This window comes from Andrographis paniculata, unplaced genomic scaffold, assembly GCF_009805555.1.
Source record: "Andrographis paniculata isolate CXL003 unplaced genomic scaffold, ASM980555v1 Contig98END, whole genome shotgun sequence".
NCBI classification, from domain to species: Eukaryota; Viridiplantae; Streptophyta; class Magnoliopsida; order Lamiales; family Acanthaceae; genus Andrographis; species Andrographis paniculata.
The window spans coordinates 2,967,340-2,981,983 of record NW_026137637.1 but is presented as its reverse complement, the minus strand read 5'-3'; the positions used below and the strand labels follow the sequence as shown (position 1 = coordinate 2,981,983).

Genomic DNA, 14,644 nt, shown 5'->3' with positions numbered 1-14,644 from the left:
AGGAACAGTTTTCAAACAATTATTGTTGACTAATGAGCTCTTATCTTCTTTTAACACTAAATATTGAGACTTACTTTCAGGAGTAAACAATTTCCTACCACTCATAGGTGTATCCACATCTAAGTTCTCAAACATATCTCTAGGTAAAGAAGATGAATTCAAATTACTAAACATAAAGAACACTTTAGGACTATTCCTAACATCATCTCTAACAAATAGGTAATTTTCAATGTCATTACTATGATTTGAAACGATTCCAATATTTCTTTCAATTCCAGAAACTGTATTTTCTGTTTTACTCCCAACAAGCTGGCCAACAACAGATAAAATTGGAAAATCATTAACGAAAATATCAGTTTCACTATATAAAGCAAACTCCACCCCATTTTGAATACTATAAAAAAACAATATTAATTTCTCTCTCAAATTTGATATTATTAGTTTCAACATCAACTTGCACAATTTCAGCATCAGAAACAAAATTAATATCATCACAATTAAAATCACAATCTCTCACTCTCTCCTCTGAATTTTCATTTCTTAGAACATACACACTTTCAGCAACACTATAGTTAATTAAAGAATCAAACTCAGCAATTTTAATGTCAACAAATTGCACATTTTTGGATTCACAAGTAACATGCTAAATATCAGTACATTCAAAACGAAAATCAGATTTTACGGGTTTAATTTCTCCATTTTCTATATCAATCAAATTATGCTCCACCTTATTTTTAATATTACAAAAAACAATATTAATTTCAACAGTTCCATAATCAACCAATTCATATTCTCCAATATTTAAACATGACATACAACATTCTTTAAATGTCACATAATTACTAATATTAGTTTTAAATATGGGTTTAGAACTTAACCACAATCTATACCCCGTAACACGATAACCGAAGAAAACATAATTTTCAGTTTTCATTTCAAATTTATCAATGCGAATATGTATCACATCAAGACATCCAAACACACAAACATTAGATATGTCAACTATTCTACCCAACCATTTACTTTCACGAATTTCACCATTAAGGGGGATAGAGGGTGTTCGATTTAAAAGATAGGCTGCTGTCACAGCAGCTTCACCCAGAATTTTCTAGGCAAATAAGACAACGTCAAAAGACATCCAACTCTTTCCAAAATAGTCTGATTTAACCTCTTAGCAACCCCACTATATTGGGATGTCTTGGGATTACATTCAAAATTGATACAATTTTGGCACAAAAATTACTAAACTAGGTGTTACAGAAATTTAAACCATTATCAATTTTAATATATTCAATTTTTCGGTCAGTTTTAATTTCAATTTGAATTTTTCGACTCTTGAAAACCTTAAACAAATAGGTTTATTTTTTAATAAGAAAATCCAAATTTTTCTAGAAAAATCGTCAACTATAGTTAAGATATATCTACTCCCACCGTGAGTGGATTCATTAGAAGGTTCGCATATATCTATACGTATACATTCCAAAATTTGTTTTGAAAAAATATAATTTTCAGGAATTTTCGACGAAAATTAAACTTTATTTCATTTTCCAGGTTTCCATAAATTACAAAAGGGAACAATAGAAAATTTCTCATTTGACTTATTCAACAAGTATCTACAGAAATGTAGCAAATATTAATATAATGATATAATATATAGCATATATTTTAATAGCACAATATATAATTACATATAGCATAATACATATTTTGACTTCAACATAATATATCTGATTTCATCACAATAGTAACTCCACTCAATTAACAAATATCTATAAAGAAAGTAATAAATATTAATATAATATATAGAAACATAACATATGGTATTTGTTTTGTGATTTTTAGATGATATAAATGATTGATTCGGTCATTTACATAATCTACCAGTAGTCCCACCGTCCTCTATTTGTCGTTGTCACGGAGGGAGTAATATTATTATTATGTTTATTATTACTACTATTATTATTCCGAGTCTATTAAACATCTATTATCTACTATAATTTTTAATATATCATATGTGAAAGTGTTTAAATGAAAATCCTAATAAAATAAGAAATAATATTATTGATATTATACTTTAATTTGTAACATGATTAGTGATAGTATGGATAAATGTCCTAAATATGATTTTGTTAACATATTATTAGAATACAATTTATAAATGAAAATGTTATTGATAATAATATTATGGTAATAGTATTGGGGTAATTATTATTCTCTCAATCATTCAAATTTATGCCCATTTTCCTTTTTGGATTTTCATTAAAAAATATTCTGATTTCATTTTTAAGTAAAAAATCATTACACTTTTGTATTTTTTTTTTTACTGTAAAAAGATAAAGTTACAATTATTACTCACTTTTGTTAAAACTCGTGTCTAGTCAAATAAGCATACATTTGGATGACGGATGAAGTATTATTATTATTATTATTATTATTATTATTATTATTATGTAATCGGCAATATGAAGAAATCATTGGTTAGGAAAACAATGTTATTTGAACTGCTAGTGTCACTTTCATGATAAATTAACTATCTCTAGGCATTATTTTTAGCATATAATTTCATTTACCATAAAATATACTGCTCTTCTTACAGTTTTTTAACCATGAGCGCTTGAATCGCGATGGTAAATGAGTATCATAAAAACTCATTCTCCTCTTCTTCTTCTTCTTCGATCTTTACTGCAAATTAGTCTCTACAATTTTCGATCTCTTTATCAATTACTCTAAGTTAATTTCGAATTCATTGCACTCTACCAGATCATGTCATCCTCTGGCGAACAGGCCAGGCTTGAACTGCGGCTGCACAATTTTACTCTACCACCGAAGCTCCAATGGAAGAACAACCAAAAAGCTCCAATTTTATCTTTCAGTCTTTATTATTTGTTTTTCATTTTTCTTTTACTTTATCTTTTTTCATTCTTAATTTTATCATGAAAATTATTTTTCATTCTTTATTGTTTGTATTAATTACTAATACAATGTGATGACTTTCGATGAAGGTCAAGCCAAAGCACTGACATGGATATCAACATATGGTTCTCGGCTGCTGAAACATTAGGAGTGTGTTCCTTTACGTTGGGTTTTGGTTGGATTTGAATTTTTTAGGAGTTTTGGGAATCCGCATTCCTTTGGTGTAGTAGGTTTATGTTTGGATTTAGTGGGTTGTGTTGAGTAGTGATATGGTAGGTAATTATTGCAGTGATGTGATTATTAATTTAGTTTAATAAATTACTTTATACTCCGTCCATCCCACTTGTTATGTCCACCTTTTTATTTTCGTCCGTCCCACTAATAGTGTCATTTTTTTTTAATAGTGTTATACATTTAAGTCTTATTTTTTAAAAAAATTATTTATAATTTCATTAATTTTAATTATACTAATCAGTTATATTAATCGTAATCAATAATTATTTTTATTACACTATGCTTACTTCCAGTAATATCTTTTGAAATTATTGTCTATTTATCCCTCATAAATTCTCGTGCCTATAGTAAAACAGATAAAAGTTCCGGGAAAGAGGGAGTATTACATAAAAACATGCAATAAGTATAAAGTGTGATGTTTTACCCGCGGAAAAACTTCTACGAAAAATGGTTCCCGGTACAAGCCTGCAGTTACGTACGGCCGGACTAGTGCAAAAAATATTTTTTTGGTGCAAATTACGTTTAATATATAATACGACCGATGTACCCAACATGATAGAGTATGCCGAATATAAAATGTTAACAACCGTCAACGGAAAAATCACATTATGCACATATGGCGTCCAACATAAAGCGGTACAATTCCAATCGGACCCTGAGTTAGGTAAGTCACCAAAACGTCAAAAGGAAAACGAGTACATGATGTCGTCGCCGAATACAAGTACGAGCCTAGTTTGTTCATTGAGCAAATAAGTATATTATCACTTACGTGATTACGCAATGCACCCGACGAGGATGGCCCTCCGTCCAACACTCGAGAGTACGCGCACAATGCATCAACTCTGCGCTCAATCGCCAGTAGGTAACCCTCGACGCGTTTCTCCATCTCCTCAAGACGGCGGTGGACTCCATCAAGGACTGCATCTACCGAGGACATGGATCCCTGCTCGGCTGAGTTGGTCGTAGTTTTGTCAATCTGCGTCACCGGATCCCCACGCCGTCGCCTCTGGATTAGGCCCATTTGCATGAGGACGTAAATGCCACCGGGCTTCATCTTTGACGCGGGGCTCTCCTCAAATCCCGTCGTGACTCCTAGTCCATGCGCCAACCGAGTCACGTACGGACCGATACATATGACCCATAAACGGCCATCGCCTGCCTTCCTAACTAGTAGTTGTGCAAGACAATACCCGAGATGGATAGGAAACCCATGCTCCATGCTCTATAGATACTTTAGGTCATCACGCATGACGACACTAGTACTGGAGTTACGCCCTGTTAAAGTATGCGCAAGTATGTAATGTATATACCTCAACGCGGGTGAGAGGAGTGTGGACGCCTTTGACACTCCAGGATTGTATACTTTCGAGTTCGTGATGGAAATCCAATACCGCTCCTGCGCGTCTTGCATTTCTCCCCGCAACGATTTGTACTCGACTGTCTTCGTGAACTCTTTGTCGTACAAGCCCATAGCGACAGAAAATTCGGTAACAGAGAGCTGAAAGTTCCTATTGCCGAGGCGGAAGGTAAGTGTGGCGGGATAGTCGAACTCGTGCAAGTGCTTCTTGTCCACGGCTAGGGTACTCAGGAACTCCAACGTCAACGTACGTTTCGTGTCGTCCTTTATGTCGAAGAAACGTCCCCAAGCACCCACCCCGAGGTACCTCTCACACTCACTGGCTGCATTAAGCGTATCAACTGCCTCTTCGGTAATATAACATCCGGTAAGAAAAGTTACCTTCTTCATTCGATTGAACTTCTCCGCGTGCGCCGGGTTCTCAAATGGCCTCAAAGCTTGGTCGTCGGAGGCAGGAACCATGGATGAAGATACGCCGGTGATTTTCTTAGTATGCCTGCCCCTCTTCTTCACGAGTGCCATGCCGATGAAGACGCAGAGAGGATAATCTAAGACATACAAACGCAACGAAGGAAAAAGATTAATAAATAGTTTAAATAGGACTTTCGCGTGGCCGTGCATTAACGAATGCATTTACACGCGAAACGAATGCCCGACAAGAAAAATCAGGTACTTTTGCATGGCCGGGCATCAAAGCCGAAGGAGAAAACAGATAGTGGTAACAAAAGAAAACAGAGAGATGCAGGTACGTATGCACGTCCATGCAAGTGTGTCTTAGCTTCACTGCTTGTCATGATAAATACAAGTACCATGTGTGCTCTACATGAACAGAAATCTACAACACAGTATGCACGGCCGTGCATGATGTTTCGCATTGTTTCGGCTTACAATGAAGACCGGAATAGAAAAATAAAGCACACCCCGCACGGTTGTTGATACGAACTTGCCAAGGATAACAGTTCGGATCGAATTCCACAAGAATAAGTAACAAGAATATTGTAGATTTGGATAGAGTAAGGGATGGATGGCTATATATATATATATCTATGGAGATAAACTGGACTCTCTTGAATTGAGAGGTAGTCGGGAAGGCAACACGAGAGATCAAGCTCACGTATCACAATCCTCTAAACAAGCTAAGGCAAGAATAGTTCCAGTACTATTCGAGAGGCCACGACTTGTTTCAAATCACTCGAAACAACTCGATTTGGGAATATGAAGCTGTAACCGAATCACTCAAGATTACACTTCAAAAAGGCACAAGAATCGCTCTTGAAAAAAAAACCAGTTTATAAAATCTCTTTGTGGAATGAATAATCTTACAATTATAATCATGGGTCCTTTTATAGAGGAACCATGAAAATTTAAAAACAAGAAAGTACACTCTTAAAGGAAATAAAATCATATAGGGAATAGTTATTATAATTAGCCTTATTTAGTATTATTGACCCATAATTCATGGCAATCCCATGATTATTGGTAATCCATTGATCTATGGTATTCCTTCATTCAGGGGATATTGATTCCTGGGATCCCTTCAATTAGGGATAGTAATTTAGGGGAGGTCCAATGCCTTGTAAGGTGCTCCTGGCCTTATGGTCCTTGGGACTTGTGATCCAATTTCCAGAAGAATGCATGGTTTATTTTGATCGTCGTTGTAGAGTTCAGCAGTGGCATCCATTTGAAGTTTGGCGCACTTTGTTATTGCCAATTGAAATTTACGGGCTCGGCTCCTAGTGATTGGTCCAGGAGGAATTATGATTGGGTCCAATTCTGTCATGATGGTCAAATCATCCCCCCTCTCTTGAAAAGGTTGTCCGATCAACCTCTCGTCACCTATATCAAACGGAGACAAGTCAGAAACATTAAATGTAGCATGAACATTATACTCACCTGGGAGGTCTAGTTTGTAGGCATTATCGTTGATGCGTTCAACGACTTGAAAGGGACCATTGCCTCGTGGGGACAACTTAGACTTGCGTTGTGCCGGAAATCTCTCTTTTCGTAACTGAAGCCACACCCAATCACCGGGTTGGAAGACAATCTTCTTACGGTCAAGATTAGCAGCTTTTGCATTCCGCGCATTGGTGGCGTCAATTTCCTTTTGTACTGTCTTATGAAGCTCCTGAATCTTTTGTGCCCGATCCCTGAAATTAACATTTTGTCGCTCACTACATGGTAGTGGCAATAGGTCAACTGGAGAAAGTGGGTTGAAGCCGTACACTACTTCAAAAGGGGACATGTTAGTAGCACTATGGATAGCTCGATTATATGCAAACTCAACATGAGGGAGACAACTTTCCCAACTACGCAAATTCTTTTTGATAATACACCTAAGGAGAGTGCCTAGGGTGCGATTTGTTACTTCTGTTTGACCATCTGTGTGTGGGTGATATGAGGTAGAAAAGAGAAGTTTTGTCCCTAATTTTCCCCAAAAGTTTTTCCAGAAAAAGCTTAAGAATTTAGTGTCCCTATCAGATACAATTGTACGGGGAATTCCATGCATTCTAACTACTTCTTTGAAAAACAAATTAGCAATATGCATTGCGTCATTCGTCTTATTGCAAGGAATAAAGTGGGACATTTTTGAAAACCTATCGACAACAATCATGATAGAGTCCTTACCTCCTTTTGTACGAGGTAGCCCTAAAATGAAGTCCATACTCAAATCTACCCAAGGTGTGTCGGGTGTAGACAGGGGCTTATATAAACCATGTGGTAGCGTTGTGGATTTGGCTTGTCTACATGTAATGCAACGTGTAATGTGTCGTTCCACGTCCGCACGCATCCCTGGCCAATAAAATTTTTCCTGCAAAAGTTTAAGAGTTTTGGTTGCTCCAAAATGCCCCATGAGTCCACCTTTATGGACTTCGTGAGTTAAAACAGTTCGAATAGAACCTTGTGGAATACACAACTGGTTAGCCTTATACAAATAGCCCTCATGCAAATAGAAATCTTTAAATCCAGTGTTGGCACACTTATTGAAGATGTCAGAAAAATCTTTGTCATTTGCATACAATGATTTTACCTGTGAAAACCCTAGCAATTGAGAAGTCAAAATAGTAAGAATGTGAGTGCGCCTAGAGAGTGCGTCAGCTACGACATTATCCTTTTCCTTCTTATATTTTATCACATAAGGGAATGTATCAACAAAAGAAATCCATCTGGCATGCCTCTTATTTAGTTTAGCCTGAGTTTTTATATGCTTAAGGGACTCGTGATCTGAGTGGATAACAAATTCCTTTGGCAAAAGATAATGCTGCCATACTTGAAGTGCACGAACCAAGACATATAACTCCTTGTCGTAAGTTGGGTAGTTCAAAGCTGCGCCACCTAGCTTCTCGCTGAAGTAGGCAATAGGTGCGATTTTGCATTAGAACGGCTCCAATACCCACACCTGAAGCATCACATTCAAGTTCAAATGTTAGTTCAAAGTTCGGGAGTTTAAGAATTGGGGCATGAGTTAACAAATATTTCAGCTTGTCGAAGGCTTGTTGTTGCGCTTCTCCCCAACTAAACAGTTCATCCTTGCGAATAACAGCAGTGAGAGGGGCTGCAATAGTGCTGAAATCACGAATAAACCTTCGGTAGAATCCCGCCAAGCCATGGAAACTACGAACTTCACGAACAGTAGTAGGGACAGGCCACTCCTGGATGGCTCTGATCTTCTCCTCATCGACTTGTATTCCCTGTGCGCTAACAACATAGCCAAGGAATAGACAACTAGAAACACAAAATGCACATTTTTCAACATTTGCATAAAGTTTGTTCTGCCGCAATAAAGTGAACACTTCTCTCACATGCTCAATGTGTGCAGATAAGTCCTTACTATAGATCAAGATGTCATCAAAGTAAACAACCACAAACCTTCCTATGCAAGGTCTAAGAACATGATTCATCAATCTCATAAAGGTACTAGGGGCATTAGTTAAGCCAAAAGGTATGACAGTCCACTCATACAGCCCTAGCTTAGTTTTGAAAGCAGTTTTCCACTCATCTCCTTCTCTCATTCTTATCTGATGGTAACCACTTTTAAGATCAATTTTTGTAAAAAGAGCAGCACCCTGAAGTTCATCAAACATATCATCTAATCTAGGAATAGGATGTCTATACTTAATAGTAATTGCATTTATTGCTCTACAATCTACACACATACGCCACTTACCATCCTTCTTTGGAACGAGGAGTACCGGTACAGAACATGGACTAAGGCTCTCACGCACCCAATCTTTATCTAACAAGTCTTGGATTTGCCTTTGGATCTCTTTGGTCTCATCTGGGTTGGCCCTATATGCCGGCCTATTTGGCAATTGAGCGCCAGGTATGAAATCAATCTGATGTTCAATACCACGGATTTGGGGCAACTCGCTTGGTAGTTCCTTGGGTAGTACATCAGAAAATTCCATGGAATTTATGTCTGCCTCTTGTATGGAGCTTTGAGTTCCCGCTGATTTTGAGACGTTCTCCATAGCCATCATTTCTTGAACATGGTTTTTTTGTATCACTTCCTGATCCGTGTGGGCTTCTTGGGGGGTAAGAGGAGTCAAAGTGACCTTTTTGCCCTCATGTGTGAGCGTAAAAGTATTTTCCTTCCCAAAGTAGGTGACATTGCGATCAAATTGCCAAGGCCGTCCAAGTAGTATATGGTAAGCCTGCATTGGTACAACATCGCATACAACCTGGTCCATATAACCACGAATTCGGAAGGTTACCTCAACTTGTTTATTTACTCGTAGTCCCCCATTATTGGTCAACCACTGCAATCGATAGGGTCGCGGATGGGGCTTGGTGACAAGGTTCAACTTTTTGACCAATGTCTCACTAACCACATTGGTGCAGCTTCCGTTATCAATTATCATGCTGCAAATCTTGCCTTCGATTTTGCAACGACAGTGGAAGATGTTCTCTCTTTGCATTAGGGTTGGTTCCTCCTTTTGAAATGTACTAAGAGACCGCAGAGTTACCACCATGATTTTGGAGTATTCATCATCTTCTTCAACAGTACTTTCCTCACATTCAAGAATTTGCTCACCATCTACATCTCCTTCATCGTCGGTGACGATTTCACCCGCATCCGTCAAGATCATGGCCTTCTTGTTCAGGCACTCAGAGGCATAGTGCCCTTTCCCTTGACACCGAAAACAGGTAATTTCAGGGTTTCGGGGATTCTTGCCATGGACATATTCCTTTTGTGGGGTTCGAGTTGTGCCAACATGCGCAACACTTTTTCCCTTGTCAACATTTGAAAATTTATTGATGTTAGTATTGGGGATACCTTGGGGCTCCAGGATAGTTTGGGTAGACCGGGGTGGTGGTCGATTGAAAGAATCCGCTCGCCCCTTTCGCTTGCGTTGTTTCTTCAATAAAATCGCACGTTGGAGCAATTCTGACAAGTCAACATACGGGTGTAGCTCTAGAGTATCCCTCAAATCTCGGTTGATTCCACTCATGAATCGAGCCATGGTTGCTTCAGGATCCTCCACAATATCAGCCCGCATCATGGCTGTCTCAAGCTCTTTGTAATACTCCTCTACACTTCTATTACCTTGAGACATTTGTTGAACTCGTTCGTGCAGCTCCCTCCTATACCAGGATGGTACGAATCGTTTCCTCAGAGCCTTTTTGAGCCCATCCCATGTGGTGATCCGGGCCTTCCCTTCTCGCCTTCATTTCGTACTTAGTTGTTCCCACCAATTAAGGGCATAGTGGGTGAACTCCATTACAGCAATTCTCGTCCATTGCTCATCATCATATGTAGAGCAATCTCGAATCAACTTCATCTTCCTCTCCCAATCAAGATAAACATCCGGGTCAGAATTCCCATTGAAAGAAGGAATGCTGATCTTCAAGTTCCTCATAGGATCTTGATTTCGCTTGTCTCTATTTGGAGGGGGTGGCTCCCATTCTTCATCAAAATTTTCAGAAGCGTCTTCCCTACCTCGGTATATAGGATTCCGTCTTGCAGATCGACTAGCGTCGGGGGCGGGTCGGCCTTGCTGTCGCTCAGTTGTCAATTCCCGAATAGATTGAGCAAGATCAGCCAACATTGAGTGTACGGTGTCCATCTCGTTAGTAAGTTGCTTCGTGAATCGTGCTTCCAATGCTTTGGATAGCGCTGCGATTTGAGGATTAGGGCGCTCGTCTGGGTGTCCTTCACCTGCCATCAAAGAAAAAATGTAAAATAACAAGGGTATATCCTCACACAGGTTTCTCCTCTCTTGAATCGCGCTCTCCGGTATGTAATGATCTCGCCACAAACACTCTTTCACTCCGCTCGTGTTTCACTCACTTAAATAAAACTGGTCAACGACCCAATGCAATTCCCAAATCAAGAAATTTCAAGTAAAAATCACAAGTAATTAGACCTTTAGGTAATCGAATAAAAATAGGAGAATTATTATAAACATTTTTTATTTTTTTTTGGAAAGAAGTGGATATGGATAATGGAAATGAAAATATTAAATAAAGAAAATTAAGAGAAACAAATGTATGGAAAAAGAGAAAAGGGATAAGAATATATAGAAATATATTAATGTTATGTAGAAAAGGAACAAAATATTCTCAAGTCTCTTTTTTTTTCACTTTTTTTTTGTATTTTCTTTTTTTTTTCGGATTTTTTTTTGCCCTTTTTTTGTTTTGTTTTTTTTTTTTAAATATGAACCGTGATATCAATCAAGAGATTGTATCAACTAGCTCTGATACCAGATGATGCGAACTTGCCAAGGATAACAGTTCGGATCGAATTCCACAAGAATAAGTAACAAGAATATTGTAGATTTGGATAGAGTAAGGGATGGATGGCTATATATATATATCTATAGAGATAAACTGGACTCTCTTGAATTGAGAGGTAGTCGGGAAGGCAACACGAGAGATCAAGCTCACGTATCACAATCCTCTAAACAAGCTGACAATACAAGCTAAGGCAAGAATAGTTCCAGTACTATTCGAGAGGCTACGACTTGTTTCAAATCACTCGAAACAACTCGATTTGGGGATATGAAGCTGTAACCGAATCACTCAAGATTACACTTCAAAAAGGCACAAGAATCGCTCTTGAAAAAAAAAACCAGTTTATAAAATCTCTTTGTGGAATGAATAATCTTACAATTATAATCATGGGTCCTTTTATAGAGGAACCATGAAAATTTAAAAACAAGAAAGTACACTTTTAAAGGAAATAAAATCATATAGGGAATAGTTATTATAATTAGCCTTATTTAGTATTATTGACCCATAATTCATGGCAATCCCATGATTATTGGTAATCCATTGATCTATGTTATTCCTTTATTCAGGGGATATTGATTCATGGGATCCCTTCAATTAGGGATAGTAATTTAGGGGAGGTCCAATGCCTTGTAAGGTGCTCCTGGCCTTATGGTCCTTGGGACTTGTGATCCAATTTCCAGAAGAATGCATGGTTTATTTTGATCGTCGTTGTAGAGTTCAGCAGTGGCATCCATTTGAAGTTTGGCACACTTTGTTATTGCCAATTGAAATTTACGGGCTCGGCTCCTAGTGATTGGTCCAGGAGGAATTATGATTGGGTCCAATTCCATCATGATGGTCACATCAATTGTGCACGATCACGCTAGTATTGCATGAACTGAGTTTTTCCTCGACGGCGGGTCTCCGCAATTAAGGGTGACATGGTTTGGCATTGTTGTTGTCTCCGTTCGCTATAAAACCTCAAACGAAATATTTAACCTTCGAAGTCAACATTACAATTCACATTCAACACACTACATAAACATCTACGCCGATTACATAGAAACGAACATCGAAAAATTGTAATGGTATGTTCGCTCTGCCTAAACATCCATTACGTCGAACCGATCGATTACACGTAGTAGCAAAAGGTTAGACACTAGGGCCGAGGCTTGTTTGCAACTATTACGCTAATGAAGGGACTACGGTTGCATTATTTAAATGACAAGCCAGAAGCATACGATGAACACTACGGTCATTGAAATGACTATCCACTTGCAGGTTCGCCCTTTATGTGGTCGAAGCTCTGCGTCCGTTTCGGTAGGGAACCATAATTGCCAGTCCCTCGTCTGCGTTCCTCTATTCTGCCCATTCCTTACAGGTGTTGTACTAGATGCTCCCCCAATGAACGGTTGTTGTGTTACGACATCTTGTACCACGGTGGCCTCCCACTCCGAACACCACCAAAAGGATCCTTGCCCACGAGGGCAGTATGGGCATGAAAAGTAAGGACGGCAGGGTTCTTAGCGGTATGGCTTATGCACTTCGGCATGAGTGTTCCACATACAGCACATCGGAGGTGCACTTCATGGTACAACATGTTGAATCAACTGCGACACATAGAATACGAAGAATGTCCAATGCTATTGTCATACAGAAAAACAGGTATACGCCAATATATTACGCCAACACATTACAAAATTTGAAGGCTAATACACAAATTGAAAGTACGGCCAAAAGGGCCCTAACATAGAAATTCTAACTACCATACGTCTACGGATTAGTTTTGATTCCCTCGTTACGTTTTACCTATCTCTGTTTGTCCACATTCCATTAGCAAGGTGTTCGCGAAACTGATTCCTGTGTGGGTTGTCAAATAGTTCCTGGTACTCATCCGGGAGTGGGTCGCCCGTGGTTGAGTTCTCCGTTTCCTCAAGTGCAGGTTCACTGCCTTCTCCGTCGTGGTTTTTTACGTTCTAACCCGCTGCTACCATCAAATTGTGCACAGTAGCACACGCTTGGACCAAGTTTACTTTCCGGTAAAGCTTATAATTCGGCATCGGACCTCTTAAGATTGCAAACCTCCGCTTAAGAACCCCGAACGGTTGCTCGACGACATTGCGAAGTTGAGAGTGTCGATAGTTAGACAATTCTTTCGGTCCATGCGGACCCCCGGAGTGTCGCAAAATATTTGCGAGTGGTAGCGATGGGAGCGGAAGAGTGTGAGTGTCAAGGCGGAGTTGGTGTATGGCGAATCCGCCAGATAGTATTTGCCTATCACAACCCGCATGCGTTAGAGGAGTAGGCATGGGTAGACACCCGTAAGATGATTTTGAGTACGAATGTAGGTAGACTAAGCTTGCGGGGGTAGAGAAAAGTCTTGTGAAATGGCTATTGCGTGATTTAGAACCCGGGAGTCATGTGCACTCCCCTCAAAACCCGCATATACATAGACGAACCGTATATCATGGTCTACAAAGGCCAAGATAGACTGTTCGGTATGCCCGTACCGACTGCGGAAGCGCGGTGCATCCACAGCAGGGATGCATGCATGGATCAAGGTACCATCAAGGGCCCCAACACAGTCCTGTAAAGGAGATTGTAGGATAGTACAATAGTATCGATTTGAATTGGTAAGGTACAATGACGACCACAGAGGACAAGTTATACCTTAAAGTAAGGCATAACATGTCGGTTGTTTGCAATGCGAGGGTGAGTGATACTTTGATCTCTAGGGGAGACGACCTCGAATCCGAGTAGACACAATGGCTCACTTACTCGTTTCACGTGGCGTATATGGTGTGCGTTGAGTGTTGAAATCTCTCCGCACTCCTACGATGCCTATTAAAGTGGGCAATTGTACGTAGAAAGATCGCGACAGCCTCATGAACCCCTACATGCGTCCGTACATGTGGCTTAATTAATCCTCACGTAGTCAACGTATCGCACATATGTAGGAAAGTCTCATTCGTCACTCGTAAAAGATTTTTAATCTTGATGGGATATCCTTTTATAAGCTCTTGTGTAAATGCTGAACCACTCAACAGGGAGTCGTAGCAACGTCTTGACTGCAAGCATTGTACAAATGCGGTTGCTGCAATGTCGGACATGCCATGCAGTGCCTCCATGTATGCTACTTCCATTCACTTTTCGTCCGACTGATCGTGCCTGATGGTTTCCTCTTCATCCTCCTCCCGAAACTCTTCATCACTAGAGGCAGGATAACCGCCGTTACGATTCTTGTCGGCGTTGGAGTTCATCCCAATATTAGTCGCCATAGTAACTGAATAAAGAGGGTTAAATCAAACGTAGGAAAGTTCGAAAATAAAAATCACGCGTAAGCCGACATACTCGGTTGCGTAAATTAAAACGTAAATCAGGTTCTATCACTACTGCGACGCAAACAAAAAGGCCCAAATTCTCTGCCGC

The 14,644-nt window shown here is 39.3% G+C and overlaps 1 pseudogene; it reads right to left on the bottom strand.

The window, feature by feature from the left end:
- Positions 1–6,059: 6,059 nt before the first annotated feature.
- LOC127243787 (uncharacterized) lies at positions 6,060–13,505 on the bottom strand (annotated as a pseudogene).
- Positions 13,506–14,644: the final 1,139 nt, after the last annotated feature.